The 18,365-nt window shown below is 46.8% G+C and overlaps 1 long non-coding RNA gene across 4 annotated transcripts in view; it reads left to right on the top strand.

Annotated features, from left to right (window-relative positions):
* The window catches only part of LOC135057824 (uncharacterized), an 87,708-nt gene extending 70,040 nt beyond the window's left edge, over window positions 1–17,668 (top strand). For all 4 annotated transcript variants that reach the window (XR_010244387.1, XR_010244390.1, XR_010244388.1 and 1 more), the window contains exon 6: window positions 17,005–17,668. This is a non-coding gene — a long non-coding RNA (uncharacterized LOC135057824). The remainder of the gene's footprint in view (window positions 1–17,004) is intronic.
* The last annotated feature ends 697 nt before the right edge of the window (window positions 17,669–18,365 follow it).

The raw sequence follows: 18,365 nt of genomic DNA, 5'->3' as shown, positions 1-18,365 counted from the left end.
CAAGAGCAGGCAGCGTTTACCCCACATGCCCTAAAAAAATGCATTTGCACCCCTATTAAATTGTGACATGTTTATGTAGGTGCAAATTAGTTTTAACTATATTTTGTTGCTAACTCTACATTAGGAACTTTTACATATACAGGTTGAGTATCCCTTAGCCAAAATGCTTGGGACCAGGGGTATTTTGGATATGGGATTTTTCCGTATTTTGGAATAATTGCATACCATAATGAGATATCATGACAATGGGACCCAAATCTAAGCACAGAATGCATTTATGTTTCATATACACCTTATACACACAGCATGAAGGTAATTTTAGCCAATATTTTTTATAACTTTGTGCATTAAACAAAGTGTGTGTACATTCACACAATTCATTTATGTTTCATATACACCTTATACACACAGCCTGAAGGTCATTTAATACAATATTTTTAATAACTTTGTGTTTTAAACAAAGTTTGAGTACATTGAGCCACAGAAAACAAAGATTTCAATATGTCACTCTCACTCAAAAAAGTCCGTATTTCGGAATATTCCGTATTTCGGAATATTTGGATATGGGATACTCAACCTGTAGTAGCTTCTTATGTGATGCAATGCGTTGGGTATGGGTGGCCGGCGGCCGGGATCCTGGTGGTCATCATACTGGGATACTGAGATACCGGCCGCCAGAATGCCAACGGGAGGCTAGCGCAGTGAAGCTTGCAGACTCACTTCGGTCGCCACGCTGCAGGCTCGTTGGTTCGCTGCACTCGCCACAGGTTCTATTCCAACTCTATGGGTGTCGTTGACACCCACGAGTGGGAATAGTCCTCGACCCCCTGCTGGCATTCTGGCGTCCGGGATCCCAGTGTCGCTATGCTGACCGTTGGGATCCCGACTGCTGGGATGGTGCCTACATCCCGATGCAACCTATGTTTCCGGTCTAGTCATCGTTTAAATTGACCATACAGAGTTTCAGAGTTTACATCGCCATTTACATTACTGTTTTCTTATTAATTGATGCCTGGATAGAATTTAGGAGGGAGTTTCAGTTACGCAGAAACCCCCGTGCTGCAGTCGTGGGATTCTATGGATTCTAAGAACCTCACAGTTGCTATATGCATTGCATGAAGTAATGAATTACTGCATTCTGAGGCTGATTTAATGTCTACTTTGTGGATGGTTATAAGCAAGTGCACACGTCAAAAGTATGCACCACTGGTGTATCTATAATGGGTGCCGTGTGTGCAGTGCACACGGGCCTCTGAGTATACAAATACCCAGGGGAGGCCCACACTGCACACGCTGCACCCATTATACTCACCCCTCCAGAGTCCCGCGCCAACATCAGAGCGCTGTTAAATCACCGTGCGCCGTAGAGAAGTCACTAGGAAAATGGGCGCTGCACCATTTTCTTGGAGATCTGCGCATACACAGTAGAGTCTGAGCCCTTTAGAGCTGAAACTCTCAGGGCAGCCGGCAGAGAGGAGGTCGCCCCGAACAGATGAGGCTGCACCAGGGCCGCCTCCTCTCTTAAAGCACCTCTGGCATACACACACTACTTTAAGAAACGACAGACATTGGGAGTCTGAGCTGCATCTCAGCTACATTTCTCTTTGCAGAATAGTAGGTGGAACTGAGCAGAAACTAGGTGTTTGCATATAGGATAAGTGTAATTGTGGGTAGATGTTATTACATAGTCAAATAATTAAATAAGACCCCTAAAGCCATGCAAGAGAGGTCTTCAGTTACTCAGACATATGAAGGGATGCCCAGCATAGGGCTAGTCCAGTCCGCCCCGCGTGTCAGGTCCTGCCCCCTCCCCCTGCACGGATGCAAAAGCATTGCACGGTGGCAGTGCTTTTGCACCCACCGAGTAGCTCCCTGCCTGCGCAACCTAGCTGTGCTGGCAGGTGGCTACCCGTTGTGTCCCGGGTTGCAGTGTCTGCATGTGATATCATGCAGCTGCCACGGCCTGCCCCTGCAATGGTCCGGACTGCGGTGTCTGGATTGCGCCTCACCAATGGCGCTCTAATGTCATTGGCACGCGCCATCCCGCCCCACGACCGCCTCTACCTGTCCTCCCAAAGGGCTTCAGACTGCGATCGCTGCCACTGCAGCAATCCAGTCTGAATTAGGACAACAGTCGTAACACACAGATAAGATAACCTAGAGTAGAAACTGGAGAAAAAATGATGAACCAGCCCCTTTATTTACAGCCTATTTAACACACTTTGAGTAAGTATTCTTTCTTATCGATGCATATTGCAATAAAATTGTGATTTTATATAGTAATTTCCAATAGAAAACTGTGATCTGACGGGTAATCCCGAAACTTTTTTTGCTTTTGGGGAATATTCTGCAAATATTGAATGATAAATATAGAACTAAGGGGTCTATTTACTAAGCCTTGTATGGAGATAAAGTCGCTGGAGATAAAGTACCAGCCAACCGGCTCCTGTCATTTTTCAAACACATCCTGTGACATGGCAGTTAGGAGCTGATTGGCTGGTACTTTATCTCCAGCGACTTTATCTCCATCCAAGGCTTAGTAAATAACCCCTTAGGGTCTAATTCAGCATGAATTGTAGTTATGCGAAAAAATTGCAAAACTACAACTCCTTTCTCTATCATGTGGGGGGCCACCCAGCACAGGACAAGGCCACCCTGCATGCCGGGTCCCTCTCCTCTCCCCACTGAAATGTGAGCACATTGCTAGACAGTGATGCGCTCACATCTTAAGGGTAGCACTCAGCCTAGCTGCAAAGACAGTCTCTGGGCCGCCATGTTTTGGGTCACAGCTCCGTTGTCTGGGCCTCATCCCACCAACACCATGTTGACACCCACAAAAAGCTGCAGCGGCGCCACTGCTCGCCCCAGGAATGCCTCTGCCTGTCAGTCAGAGGCGTTCGCATAAGTGATATGCCATAGCATCTCACTGTGTGTACACGTGCAGTGTAGCTCCTGTGCATGCGCACACTGCACAGGGGTTTCAGTATGCGAACGCATCACTGATGCATCTCATAAGGAATTAGGGGGTTATTCAGAGATGAATGCAGATGGCTGCATACACATCCAGATATGCGTTCATCTTTGCACATGCTTGGGGCCGCCCAGCACAGGGCAAGGCCACCTTGCACGTGTAGGGCCGCCTCCCAATGTGTTCGCAATCTAATTGTGAATGCATCAGATCTAAGGTTGACACCTAGCAGCGCAGCCCCGCCACTGGCAAACTGCGTTGCACGCCGCAACAGTGGCTTGGTCTGAATGACCCATTAGGCCATTAGCTTTTAAAAGCAAACTAACCTGACAGCAATAGCCTCAAGTGTGTCAAATTATTCTAAAAATGATTTGATTTGATAGCATGGAGCTTGTGTTTAGTCTCAGTCAGGAAGTACTTCTGCGGCTCTTACCATCTTCTCTCAGGACGTAGCTGGAAATGTTCTAAACAAACTGACCATGAAATGATTTATAAAATGAAGCTTTCAAAAGTAATATCACATCAATTGTAAGATCAACATTCCTTGATTGAACCTCACAGTGCAGTGCTGATTTATCCAGTAGAATGTGGAAAGCAGCATAACAAAATTCACAAGATGGAAAGAATGATGGGAATGCAAGCTAAGTGAAAATGTAATGGCTCTCGTCTAAACCAATATTGCTATTTCTCTTACGTCCTAGAGGATGCTGGTGTCCATGGGGTATAGACGTTCATCTTTGCACTGCATTCATCTGCGGTCCCTTGGGAGCCATGGGCACTTTAAGAGTTTAATAGTGTGGGCTGGCTCCTCCCTCTATGCCCCTCCTACCAGACTCAGTTTAGAAAATGTGCCCTGTGGAGCCGGTCACAGCTAGGGGATCTCAGGTCTGGAGGAGGGGGAATTCCTGGTACCCCTGGATATCAAGGATGCGTACCTTCACATCCCGATCTGGCCACCTAACCAGGCTTATCTCAGATTTGCGCTGTTGGACTGTCACTATCAGTTCCAGGCACTGCCGTTTGGCCTCTCCACGGCACTAAGTGTGTTCACCAAGGTCATGGCGGAGATGATGCTACTCCTCTGAAAGCAGGGTGTGAACATAATTCCTTATCTGGATAATCTGCTAATAAAAGCATCTTCCAGGGAATAGCTGTTACAAAGTATTACTCTCTCAGCTCAACTGCTCCAGGATCATGGATGGATCCTGAACCTTCCAAAGTCGCATTTGGAGCTGATAAGGAGGCTGTCCTGCCTTAGGATGATCCTCGACACGGAAGTTCAGAGGGTGTTTCTGCCGGAAGTGAAGGCGTTGGTGATACAAGCAATGGTCCTGGATGTTTTGAAGCCAACCCGGGTATCGGTTCATCAGTGCATTCGCCTTCTGGGGAAGATGGTTGCCTCCTACGAGGCTCTACAGTACGGAAGATTTCATGCACAGTCTTTTCAACTGGATCTCCTGGACAAATGGTCGGGATCTCATCTTCACATGCACCAGAGGATACGTCTGTCACCGAAAGCCAGAATCTCGCTCCTCTGGTAGCTGCAAACCTCTCACCTACTAGAGGGCCGCAGGTTCGGGATTCAGAACTGGATCCTCCTAACCACGGATGCAAGTCTCAGGGGTTGAGGAGCAGTCACCCAAGGGGAAAACTTCCAAGGAAGGTGGTCAAGTCTGGAATCCATCCTTCCAATAAACATTCTGGAACTAAGGGCCAGGTACAACAGTCTTCTACAAGCGGCACATCTTCTGAAAGATCAGGCCATTCAGGTTCAGTCGGACAATGTAATGACAGTGGCCTACATAAACTGACAGGGCAGAACGAAGAGCAGAGCTGCAATGTCAGAGGTAACAAGGATCATCCTCTGGGTGGAAAAGCATGCGGTGGTGCTGTCAGCAATCTTCATTCCAGAAGTGGACGACTGGGAAGAGGACTTCCTCAGCAGACACGATCTCCATCCAGGAGAGTGGGGCCACCACCCAGAGGTGTTCGCAGCGGTGGCAAGTCTTTGGGGCATACCTCATATAGACATGATGGCCTCACGCCTCAACAAAAAGCTTCGGAGGTACTGTTCCAGATCGAGGGATCCACAGGCAGTGGCGGTGGATGCCCTGGTAACTCTGTGGGTGTTCAAGTCAGTGTATGTGTTCCCTCCACTTCCACTCATCCCAAGGTTTTTCAAACTAATAAAAAGAACAAGAGTTCAGGCGATCCTCATTGCTCCGGACTGGCCAAGAAGGGCTTGATACGCGGATCTTCTGGAGTTACTACTGGAAGACCCGAGGCCTTTTCCTCTTTGAGAGGACCTTCTGTAACAGGGGCCGTTCGCTTATCAAGACTTACCACGGCTACGTTTGATGGCCTGGAGGTTGAACGCCAGATCTTAGCTCGGAAGGGCATTCCGAATAAGGTTATTCCTACCCTGATACAGGCTAGGAAAGGATTAATGTCAAAACATTACCATTAGATTTGGAAAAAGTACGTGTCTGGGTGTGAATCCAAGAAGTTTCCTATGGTGGAGTTTAAACTTGGATGGTTTCTCCTCTTCCTGCAAGCAGGAGTGGATGTGGGCCTGCGCCTGGACTCCATAAAAGTCCAGATTTAGGCCTTGTTCATTTTCTTCCAGAATCAATTGGCTGTCCTCCCTGAGGTCAAGACTTTCTTGAAAGGGATTCTGCACATCCAGCCTCTCTTTGTGCCTCCTACGGTACCTTGGGATTTTGATGCGGTGCTGCAGTTCCTGCAGTCGGATTGGTTCAAACCTTTACAGGAGGTTGATGTCAAGTTCCTTTCGTGGAAGGTGGTCACACTGTTGGCATTAGCATCTGCTAGACGTGTTTAGGAATTGGGGGCATTGTTCTGCAAGAGCCCCTGCTTGATTTTCCATGAAGATAGAGCTGAGCTCCGGACGCGTCAATTTCTTCCAAAGGTTGTGTCGGCTTTTCATATCAACCAACCTATTGTGGCTACTGACTCCTCAATTATTTCAAAATCCTTGGATGTTGTAAGGGCTTTGAAGATTTATGTGAAGAGAACTTCTTGTCACAGAAAGTCGGACACTCTGTTTGTCCTTTATGATCCCAACAAGGTTGGGTGGCCTGCTTCTAAGCAGACGATTTCTCACTGGATCAGGTGTACTATCCAGCATGCTTATTCTACGGCAGGCTTGCCGTGTCCAAAACCTGTTAAGGCCCACTCTACTCGTAAAGTGGGTTCTTCCTGGGCGGCTGCCCGGGGTGTCTCGGCATTACAACTTTGCCAACAGCAACTTGGTCAAGGTCGAACACGTTTGCTAAGTTCTACAAGTTCGATGCTTTGGCCTCTGAGGACCTAAAGTTTGGTCAATCGGTTCTGCAGGAGCCTCCGCGCTCTCCCTCCCATACTGGGAGCTTTGGTACATCCCCATGGTACTAATGTGGACCCCAGCATCCTCTAGGACGTAAGAGAAAATAGGATTTTAATTACCTACCGGTAAATTCTTTTCTCGTAGTCCGTAGAGGATGCTGGGCGCACGCCCAGCGCTTCGTTTTCCTGCAGTTGTTACTTGGGTCAGTACTGCCTTGTTACTTGGTTAAGTGCTGCATTGTTACTTGGTTAAGTACTGTTCAGCCATTGCTGACTTGTTTCAAGCTGGTTGGCTTGGTTTTCTGTTGTTATGTGTGAGCTGGTGTGAATCTCACCACTATCTGTGTATTTCCTTCTCTCGAAGTATATCCGTCTCTTCAGGCACAGTTTCTAGACTGAGTCTGGTAGGAAGGGCATAGATGGAGGAGCCAGCCCACACTATTAAACTATTAAAGTGCCCATGGCTCCCAAGGAAGCCGTCTATACTCTATGGTACTAATGTGGACCCCAGCATCCTCTACGGACTACGAGAAAAGGATTCACCGGCAGGTAATTAAAATCCTATTTCTCTAACGTCCTAGTGGATGCTGGGGACTCCGTCAGGACCATGGGGATTAGCGGCTCCGCAGGAGACAGGGCACAAAAATAAAGCTTTAGGATCAGGTGGTGTGCACTGGCTCCTCCCCCTATGACCCTCCTCCAAGCCCCAGTTAGGTTTTTGTGCCCGTCCGAGCAGGGTGCAATCTAGGTGGCTCTCCTAAAGAGCTGCTTAGAAAAAGTTTTTAGGTTTTTTATTTTCAGTGAGTCCTGCTGGCAACAGGCTCACTGCATCGAGGGACTTAGGGGAGAGAAGTCAACTCACCTGCGTGCAGGATGGATTGGCTTCTTAGGCTACTGGACACCATTAGCTCCAGAGGGATCGAACACAGGCCCAGCCATGGAGTCCGGTCCCGGAGCCGCGCCGCCGACCCCCTTGCAGATGCCGAAGATGGAAGAGGTCCAGAAGCAGGCGGCAGAAGACTTTTCAGTCTTCCTGAGGTAGCGCACAGCACTGCAGCTGTGCGCCATTGTTGTCAGCACACTTCACACAGCGGTCACGGAGGGTGCAGGGCGCTGGGGGGGCGCCCTGGGCAGCAATGTATAATACCTTTTTATGGCTAAAAAATACATCACATATAGCCCTTGAGGCTATATGGATGTATTTAACCCCTGCCAGATCTCACAAACTCCGGAGAAGAGCCCGCCGAAATAGGGGGCGGGGCTTATTCTCCTCAGCACACAGCGCCATTTTCCTGCTCAGCTCCGCTGTGAGGAAGGCTCCCAGGACTCTCCCCTGCACTGCACTACAGAAACAGGGTAAAACAGAGAGGGGGGGCACTTTTTTTGGCGATATTACTATATTAAGCTGCTATAAGGATACAACACTTATATAGGGTTGTTCCCATATATATTATAGCGCTTGGGTGTGTGCTGGCAAACTCTCCCTCTGTCTCCCCAAAGGGCTAGTGGGGTCCTGTCTTCAATAGAGCATTCCCTGTGTGTCTGCTGTGTGTCGGTACGTGTGTGTCGACATGTATGAGGACGATGTTGGTGTGGAGGCAGAGCAATTGCCGGTAATGGTGATGTCACCCCCCAGGGAGTCGACACCGGAATGGATGGCTTTGTTTATGGAATTACGTGATAATGTCAGCACATTACAAAAATCAGTTGACGACATGAGACGGCCGGGAAACCAGTTAGTACCTGCCCAGGCGTCTCAGACACCGTCAGGGGCTGTAAAACGCCCTTTACCTCAGTCGGTCGACACAGACCCAGACACGGACACTGAATCTAGTGTCGACGGTGAAGAAACAAACGTATTTTCCAGTAGGGCCACACGTTATATGATCACGGCAATGAAGGAGGCTTTGCATATCTCTGATACTACAAGTACCACAAAAAGGGGTATTATGTGGGGGGTGAAAAAACTACCTGTAGTTTTTCCTGAATCAGAGGAATTGAATGATGTATGTGATGAAGCGTGGGTTAACCCAGATAGAAAAGTGCTAATTTCAAAAAAGTTATTGGCATTATACCCTTTCCCGCCAGAGGTTAGGGCGCGCTGGGAAACACCCCCTAAGGTGGATAAGGCGCTCACACGCTTATCAAAACAAGTGGCGTTACCGTCTCCTGATACGGCCGCCCTCAAGGATCCAGCTGATAGGAGGCTGGAAACTACCCTAAAAAGTATATACACACATACTGGTGTTATACTGCGACCAGCCATCGCCTCAGCCTGGATGTGCAGTGCTGGGGTGGTCTGGTCGGATTCCCTGACTGAAAATATTGATACCCTGGATAGGGACAGTATTTTACAGACTTTAGAGCAATTAAAGGATGCTTTTCTTTATATGCGAGATGCTCAGAGGGATATTTGCACTCTGGCATCGAGAGTAAGTGCGATGTCCATATCTGCCAGAAGAAGTTTATGGACACGACAGTGGTCAGGTGATGCGGATTCCAAACGGCATATGGAAGTATTGCCGTATAAAGGGGAGGAAATATTTGGCGTAGGTCTATCGGATTTGGTGGCCACGGCAACTGCCGGGAAATCCACCTTTTTACCTCAGACCCCCTCCCAACAGAAAAAGACACCGTCTTTTCAGCCGCAGTCCTTTCGGTCCTATAAGAAGCGGGCAAAAGGACAGTCATATCTGCCCCGAGGCAGAGGAAAGGGTAAGAGAGGGCAGCAAGCAGCTCCTTCCCAGGAACAGAAGCCCTCCGCGGGTTCTGCAAAGCCCCCAACATGACGCTGGGGCTTTACAAGCGGACTCAGGAACGGTGGGGGGTTGACTCAAGAATTTCAGCGCGCAGTGGGCTTGCTCACAGGTGGACCCCTGGATCCTGCAGGTAGTATCTCAGGGTTACAGGTTGGAATTCGAGAAGTCTCCCCCTCGCCGGTTCCTAAAGTCTGCTTTGCCAACGTCTCCCTCAGACAGGGCGACGGTATTGGAAGCCATTCACAAGCTGTTTTCTCAGCAGGTGATAGTCAAGGTACCCCTCCTACAACAGGAAAAGGGGTATTACTCCACGCTATTTGTGGTACCGAAGCCGGACGGCTCGGTAAGACCTATTCTAAATCTGAAATCTTTGAACCTGTACATACAAAAATTCAAGTTCAAGATGGAATCACTCAGAGCAGTGATAGCGAATCTGGAAGAAGGGGACTTTATGGTGTCCCTGGACATAAAAGATGCTTACCTGCATGTCCCAATTTGCCCTTCACATCAAGGGTACCTCAGGTTCGTGGTGCAAAACTGTCATTATCAGTTTCAGACGCTGCCGTTTGGATTGTCCACGGCACCTCGGGTCTTTACCAAGGTAATGGCCGAAATGATGATTCTTCTGCGAAGAAGAGGCGTATTAATTATCCCTTACTTGGACGATCTCCTGATAAGGGCAAGGTCCAGAGAACAGCTGGGGGACGGAGTAGCACTAACCCCAAGTAGTGCTGCAACAACACGGGTGGATTCTGAATTTTCCAAAATCTCAGTTGACCCCGACAACACGTCTGCTGTTCCTGGGAATGATTCTGGACACGGTTCAGAAAAAGGTGTTTCTTCCGGAGGAGAAAGCCAAGGAGTTATCCGAACTTGTCAGGAACCTCCTAAAACCAGGAAAAGTGTCTGTGCATCAATGCACAAGAGTCCTGAGAAAGATGGTGGCTTCTTACGAAGCAATCCCATTCGGCAGATTCCACGCACGAACTTTTCAGTGGGATCTGCTGGACAAATGGTATGGATCGCATCTGCAGATGCATCAGCGGATAACCTTATCGCCACGGACAAGGGTGTCTCTTCTGTGGTGGTTGCAGAGTGCTCATCTGTTAGAAGGCCGCAGATTCGGCATACAGGACTGGGTCCTGGTGACCACGGATGCCAGTCTGAGAGGCTGGGGAGCGGTCACACAGGGAAGAAACTTCCAGGGAGTATGGTCAAGCCTGGAGATGTCTCTTCACATAAATATACTGGAGCTAAGAGCGATTTACAATGCTCTAAGCCTGGCAAACCCCTGCTTCAGGGTCAGCCGGTGTTGATCCAGTCGGACAACATCACGGCAGTCGCCCACGTAAACAGACAGGGCGGCACAAGAAGCAGGAGAGCAATGGCAGAAGCTGCAAGGATTCTTCGCTGGGCGGAAGATCATGTGATAGCACTGTCAGCAGTGTTCATTCCGGGAGTGGACAACTGGGAAGCAGACTTCCTCAGCAGACACGATCTACACCCGGGAGAGTGGGGACTTCATCCAGAAGTCTTCCACATGATTGTGAACCGTTGGGAAAAACCAAAGGTGGATATGAGGGCGTCTCGCCTCAACAAAAAACTGGACAGGTATTGCGCAAGGTCAAGAGACCCTCAGGCAATAGCTGTGGACGCTCTGGTAACACCGTGGGTGTTCCAGTCAGTGTATGTGTTTCCTCCTCTGCCTCTCATACCCAAAGTACTGAGAATTATACGGCAAAGGGGAGTAAGAACGATACTCGTGGCTCCGGATTGGCCAAGAAGAACTTGGTACCCGGAACTTCAGGAGATGCTCACGGAAAATCCGTGGCCTCTACCTCTAAGACGGGACCTGATTCAGCAGGGACCGTGTCTATTCCAAGACTTACCGCGGCTGCGTTTGACGGCGTGGCGGTTGAACGCCGAATTCTAAGGGAAAAAGGCATTCCAGAAGAGGTCATTCCTACACTGGTTAAAGCCAGGAAGGAGGTGACTGCACAACATTATCACCGCATTTGGAGAAAATATGTTGCGTGGTGTGAGGCCAGGAAGGCCCCCACGGAGGAATTTCAATTGGGTCGATTCCTACATTTCCTGCAAACAGGATTGTCTATGGGCCTCAAGTTGGGGTCCATTAAGGTTCAAATTTCGGCCCTGTCGATTTTCTTCCAGAAAGAATTGGCTTCAGTTCCTGCAGTCCAGACTTTTGTAAAAGGAGTACTACATATACAGCCCCCGGTTGTGCCCCCAGTGGCTCCGTGGGACCTTAATGTAGTTTTGGATTTTCTCAAATCCCATTGGTTTGAGCCACTCAAATCGGCGGATTTGAAATATCTTACATGGAAAGTAACCATGCTACTGGCCCTGGCTTCAGCCAGGAGAGTGTCAGAATTGGCGGCTTTATCGTATAAAAGCCCATATCTGATTTTCCATTCGGACAGGGCAGAACTGGGGACGCGTCCTCATTTTCTGCCTAAGGTGGTGTCAGCGTTTCACCTGAACCAGCCTATTGTGGTGCCTGCGGCTACTAGCGATTTGGAGGATTCCAAGTTGCTGGACGTTGTCAGGGCATTGAAAATATATATTTCAAGGACGGCTGGAGTCAGAAAATCTGACTCGCTGTTTATACTGTATGCACCCAACAAGCTGGGTGCTCCTGCTTATAAGCAGACGATTGCTCGTTGGATTTGTAGCACAATTCAACTTGCACATTCTGTGGCAGGCCTGCCACAGCCTAAATCTGTCAAGGCCCATTCCACAAGGAAGGTGGGCTCATCCTGGGCGGCTGCCCGAGGGGTCTCGGCATTACAACTCTGCCGAGCAGCTACGTGGTCGGGGGAGAACACGTTTGTAAAATTCTACAAATTTGATACCCTGGCTAAAGAGGACCTGGAGTTCTCTCATTCGGTGCTGCAGAGTCATCCGCACTCTCCCGCCCGTTTGGGAGCTTTGGTATAATCCCCATGGTCCTGACGGAGTCCCCAGCATCCACTAGGACGTTAGAGAAAATAAGATTTTACTTACCGATAAATCTATTTCTCGTAGTCCGTAGTGGATGCTGGGCGCCCATCACAAGTGCGGATTGTCTGCAATACTTGTACATAGTTATTGTTACAAAAAAATCGGGTTGTTCTTGTTGTGAGCCGTCTGTTCAGAGGCTCCTACGTTGTCATACTGTTAACTGGGTTCAGATCACAAGTTGTACGGTGTGATTGGTGTGGCTGGTATGAGTCTTACCCGGGATTCAAAATCCTTCCTTATTGTGTACGCTCGTCCGGGCACAGTATCATAACTGAGGCTTGGAGGAGGGTCATAGGGGGAGGAGCCAGTGCACACCACCTGATCCTAAAGCTTTATTTTTGTGCCCTGTCTCCTGCGGAGCCGCTAATCCCCATGGTCCTGACGGAGTCCCCAGCATCCACTACGGACTACGAGAAATAGATTTATCGGTAAGTAAAATCTTATTTTTTGCTACTTTAGTGGAGTTACTGCGAAATATTTCCGCTGCTCATTTTCTCATACCACAGAGGGTGTTTTTACTGTCCTTGTTATTGGGCGTGGTATGCGTGACCGGTGATCAGGAGACCGCCGGTCAGCATACTGACGCCGGGATCCCGGCATCGGAATCCCGGCTGGGGGTGACGAGTGCAGCAAGCCTCTTGCAGGCTAGGTGGCAAACTAGGGTCGCAACGGGTTCTATTCTTACTCTGTGGGTGTCGTGGACACCCATGAGTGGGAATAGTCCCTGTTGGTCGGTATGCCGATCGTCGGGATTGTGAGGGGGCGGGATGTTGGGGGAGGTTATGTAACCGTCGGTCTCCTGACCGCCGGCCACATAACTACATCTCCTAGTTATTGGCTTCCTAACAGAGAAGAACCCCCAGTCCAACAGTGTTACCTCCCATTTGTGCTCCAGGACAGTAACTAAGACCATGTGTAAGGAGTAACCACATAGGGATGCAAAGCTGAAGTGAGACACAGGGAAATAATTTAGGTTGTTTAGGTTAAGTTAATAATAATACCATTCAGAGCTAGGTGTCAGTTCCAGTGCGAATGGGGGGAGGGGTGTGGGGGTACTAATTACCTGGATTTGCAGGATGGGCCGGGGGCCCCCCTCCCAAGGATACTTACCATGATCTGGGATGCAGGTCCCTACACCTCCGCAGCGCCATCTTCCCAGTGGCAACTTTGGCAAGCAGGTGCTGCACAGTGAAAACAAAGACTTTAGCACTCTAGTGCACATGCGCTGTCTTCCCAAATATAATTGGGAAGATGGCAGGGGCAAACGCAGTATTTTCTGTGGGGTGTTTCCATACTGTACACATATATATACAATAGCACATCACACACACACACACACACACACACACACACACATTCATATTCACATTGCATACACATACATAGCATAACACGCACACACACACACTGTATACATAGCACACCATACATACATACATACATACATACATACATACTGTAGCTCACAACACACATTGCATACACATACATTGCACACATATATACATAACATAGCACACCACACAAATACACACATTGCACAGACACACACTATACATAGCACACCACAAACACATATACACAGTACAAAACATATACATATATACATAGTATCCCACACAAATACACATATAGAGCACCACACACATTGCACACATACATAGTACAAAATGATCATACACAGCATACCACACACACACACACACACACACACACACACATACCCCTTGATGAAGTCAGACCAGACGAAACGCGTTGGGTGAATCCTGATACTACTGAATCCTCAGTTAAGCTACTTCTATCCATCTCCATTATTTTAATTGCATTCAAAACCTTTTTTTATCCCTCATCAATTCCGTGTTTTTAATTTTTAATTTTTAACATTTGAATTGTATTTTTTAGTAACCCCATGCTTTTCAATTTGTTTTCAAACTTTTTATGTGCTCCGTGTAAATTTTAAATTGTTCTCTTGCCAGTTTAATTCTGATGCTTTTTCATTGTTATGTGCCTAGGGTCCCATCGTGCTAGTATTTAGCACCTTGGATGTTGTAACCCCATTTTGGCCAGTTGTGTGGTTTTATAAGTTTTTTTTATATATAAAACATCTTTCTGTTCGTAAATAAACCCCCTTCTTTTAATTAAAATAGCAGTCCTTTTTAATCTTCTGCCACCTTTGGTCGCTCAGATCTTATCCATTACTTTCAATTATATATATATATATATATATATATATATATATAGCTCACCACACACATACATAGTACAGTACACAAATATACATATCATACCACACACAGTAGCACTGCAATCACATATACATTGCAAAATCATAGATATCATACCACACACACACACACACACACATACTGTACATATATACACACAAACCTAGTGCTGAGAGGAGGAGACTGGCGGCAGCCGGCCCATGCATTTCAGAATGTGACAAGTCGGATGAAGGAGCAGCTGTGGGATGAGCATGCGCAGCAACTCCTCAGCTCTACCGTCCGTGACATTCTGTTGAGCTCTGCCGGAAAAAGGTCTCTGCTGCGGTCGCGGTTTATTCTGAGATGGAGACATAGCTGAAAAAAGAATTTGGTCCATCAGGGGGGGTTTCTAGGCACTCAGAAATCCCCCCTCCGTGCGCCACTGGATGGTGTTGGCTGAGAAGGAGGGACCTGCTTTCCAGATCAAGCACTGTAAGATGTCGGCTTCTGTGATCTGCTGATGTGTCCGAAGATGCAGCATTGGATCATTTGCATGAACCTCGGTTATCTGAGTAACCTTCAGGTTACTTAGCTAAAGGGAGGGGGGTATTCTGTACAGACCTGTTAACTTTTATTCTAGTGAATATCAAATAGCAACATTTTGACCAATATAATACTGATAGGATTAGTTGACTAACTCGGTGCACCCAAGAGTCATGTGTACTAACATGCACAAGAGAAAAGGAAAGAGGACTCTTTTTGTTGAGGCACTCTTAAATCATTATTTTATTAACACATGTTTAAATAAAATTATGATTTGAAAGAGTGCCCCAACAAAGAGTCTTCTTTGCTTTCCTCTTGCACATGTTATAACCCTCGGGTTACTCAGTATGGTCGGGAATTTCAAGTTTCTGGGGCCAGTGAAGTTGCATTGGAAGATGCAGATACTGGCTTCGGCACGCCTTGAGAACGATGCCCGTTACTGCCCCCAAAGGGTTTCATGGCACTGCGATCGCCGTCGCACCCACAGATCTTCATGTGGACAGTGTGATCCTGCACACCTAGATAAAAAATCATCAGAGATGTTCATGAACAACGTTTCTACATACTGTACATCTCTGAATCAGGCCCATATCCTTATTGTTGCCACCATAACTCATGGGAAAGATCTAAAAATGTACCTCTCTGCTGCTGTCCCTTTGTCAGAAAGATACCGATCTGCAGACCACTCAGATCTCCCGATTGTAGGGTTGAGTATTAACTTGATCACTTTATAAATATGATATCAATTTCCTATAATATCAATACTCAAATCCTAGTGTTATACACTAATCCGGTAGTCCTGCCACCACTCAATGTTTCTGGCCATTAAGAACCTTTACCCTTAGTTATAGAATAGTAAACTGCAGTTGCGGATTTTAAACCCCCCTCCCCGCCAACTAGCTCTGTGTGAGTGAAACCAGATATAGTCCGTGACTGCACTGGCTTCACTGTGACTGGCAGTGACTTCCTATTGAAAGTCCTACCTGCCAGTCACAGATACACAAGGCAGTCCCATTGTGAGGTGTTTTCTGCCAGACTGGGTTGTGATAAGCAGAGATCTGGCTTCCTGTAGGACGCCACTCCCTGCCTTTCGCGCAGCCCAATCCAGCTTCTATGAGTTGCAGCCGGTGCAGTCCATAGAAGCCAGGGGTTTGTGCATGTGCAGTAGCACCGAGGCCTCTGAGCATGTGCCGGTCCCGGCACCTGCCAGATCCATTGCACAGGCGCCGGTACCTGGGGCTGGCTGTCTCCTCTCCGAGCATGGAGGTAGCGGCAGCCCCCCTACCAAATGTATGTACGAGCCACCTCTGGTAAACCCTGTGGCAGTCTAACTACACAAGTAATAATTATCAAGTAGCGTTAAAGCTTTATTTATCCTTAGAGGCAGGAGCTCTATAAAATACATTTTATCAAGCAAAACTACGCACAATGCTTCATAGGAAGAACTTACAAAGAGTGTTACAAAAGAATTACATGACGTAGTGTACATGAGCAATGCAGAATAAAATTTGGTAGACAAAAATAATCTCCTTTTGCTTGAAGGAATAACTTTTTGCTGCTTGAGATTAGCGTAGATTAGCGTAGGAAGATGAACAGCCCCCAGTTTGACTGCACCTTGAAAGGCACAATTTCTATGTCTGACATCATTAGGACCACAGTCAGGTCCTCTTGTTCTAACTTTTTTTTTTATAATGAAACATGGTGGCCTGATTTCTAGTTACCCCTTGCTGCTCTGTTACTGGCCCTGGGATCTGTATATACACATCAGAAGATGTTAGCTCATTCCACTCTACATAAATTACACTGGGGAACAAGAAAAACATTTTGATGTGATGCTTGGAATTTTAGACCTAATTCTGGGTAGTTGTGAGCACTGATTCCGAAAATACCATACATTTTGTTCTAGGAGCTCTAGTATTTGAGATATTGCTGACTCCATTACCTATTATGATTACTTTATATATACCTATGATTTTGCTGATGTTCTGTTGATGTTTACGTGTGTACGTTACATGTTCAGTATTTTCTTGGGAACTACATATAAGGCCGCTAACTGCACTGAACTTGTGGAAAATATGCTCACTTCTTTCTGTACACTTGGTTGTAACATGAGCATCAAAGTGCATTACCTCCAGTCATTTAGATCGATTCCCACATTATCTAGGGGATGTAAGCGACGAACAGGGTGAGCAATTTCAACAGTATGTAAGGACCATGGAAGAACAGTACCATAGATGATGTGATACGCATATGTTGGAGCAACCACCGCGAATGTCCAGGAACATCTCATGAAATCACATAAACTCAGTTTCAGCGACATCTCAATGAAGAAACTTTTGTTTTGTTGTACGTATTCTAGGCTTCTTGGGATTGCTCTTCATAGCTTCATTTGATTGGTATTCATTACATGTATAACACAATATGTATAAATGCACAAATTTGTATGGATATATGTCATATCTTGGTAAGCAGACCAAAACAAATGTCATTTTCAGAATCTACGACCCCAAAATACCCCAAAAAGCGTCTAACATCTCCTTCACCAGTTGTATTCCCCGGTGATATACTTTCAGTTGCATATTTTTCCATATACAACTTTACAAAGCACTTATTACTTTTTTATTCCTGTATTGCTCTATGATTTCTGGTATTTGTGTCCTGTCTTTTTACCACCTGCCGAGTGTCTTCTCTGATCTGGATTCTCATGTCATCATTATTGTGGAATTACCTTTTGTTATTCATAGCAAGTTGTTTTGCACATTCCCTGGCATGGTGTTATGATTTGTGCTCCCTTTGCTATATATAGTTTCATATTTTCTTGTTTTGCTCTGGCACATAAAATAAACATCTTTTATTCTTTTTTTTTTTTGTTTGTTTTTGTTTTTACTGTGTCAGACCTTACAGGATGGCTCCTGTACTAGTAATTCTTTGAACCCTCTACAGTGATTACATGAGAACAAAGGTAATGGGCACCACTGAAACATTAAAGGAGCATTTTAAGAACATGTGAACATTAGTAGGATGGGAATTAACATTTATTGGGGAAATTTATTAAACGATTTACTTTTTAGTGGTTTTCAAAACACTACATATCACCATATTGTACATCACCAATGAGTTTGCCCACCAAGCCGCCAGATATATTATCAACCTCTAAATTACATGGGGTTTATCTTAAAATCATGCTGAAGGAGCGTCTGAATCCCCTGGGTAAAATACACTGGGGCGATAGGGGATTCAGACGCTCCTTCAGCATTGCCCTGTAGCCTGAAAAACCTATGCCGTCGCTCGCTCCATAGCTGAAGGCTGCCACAAGGTGGGGGGACTCGGGCAGCAACCATTTTGTCAGTTTGCTATGCGTTCAAGTCCAGTGTATCGTACGGTGCATAGAGCTCGCTTATCTCTATCGCCCCTGTGTATTTTAGCTAGGGGATTCAGATACTCCTTCAGCATTGCCCTGTAGCCTGCCAAACCTATGCTGTCGCTGGCTCCATAGCTGAGGGCTTCCACGAGGCAAGGGGTCAC

Source organism: Pseudophryne corroboree, chromosome 3 (assembly GCF_028390025.1).
Source record: "Pseudophryne corroboree isolate aPseCor3 chromosome 3, aPseCor3.hap2, whole genome shotgun sequence".
Lineage (NCBI taxonomy): Eukaryota > Metazoa > Chordata > Amphibia > Anura > Myobatrachidae > Pseudophryne > Pseudophryne corroboree.
Note: the sequence above shows the minus strand (reverse complement) of the source record. Positions and strands in the feature narration are given on the sequence as shown.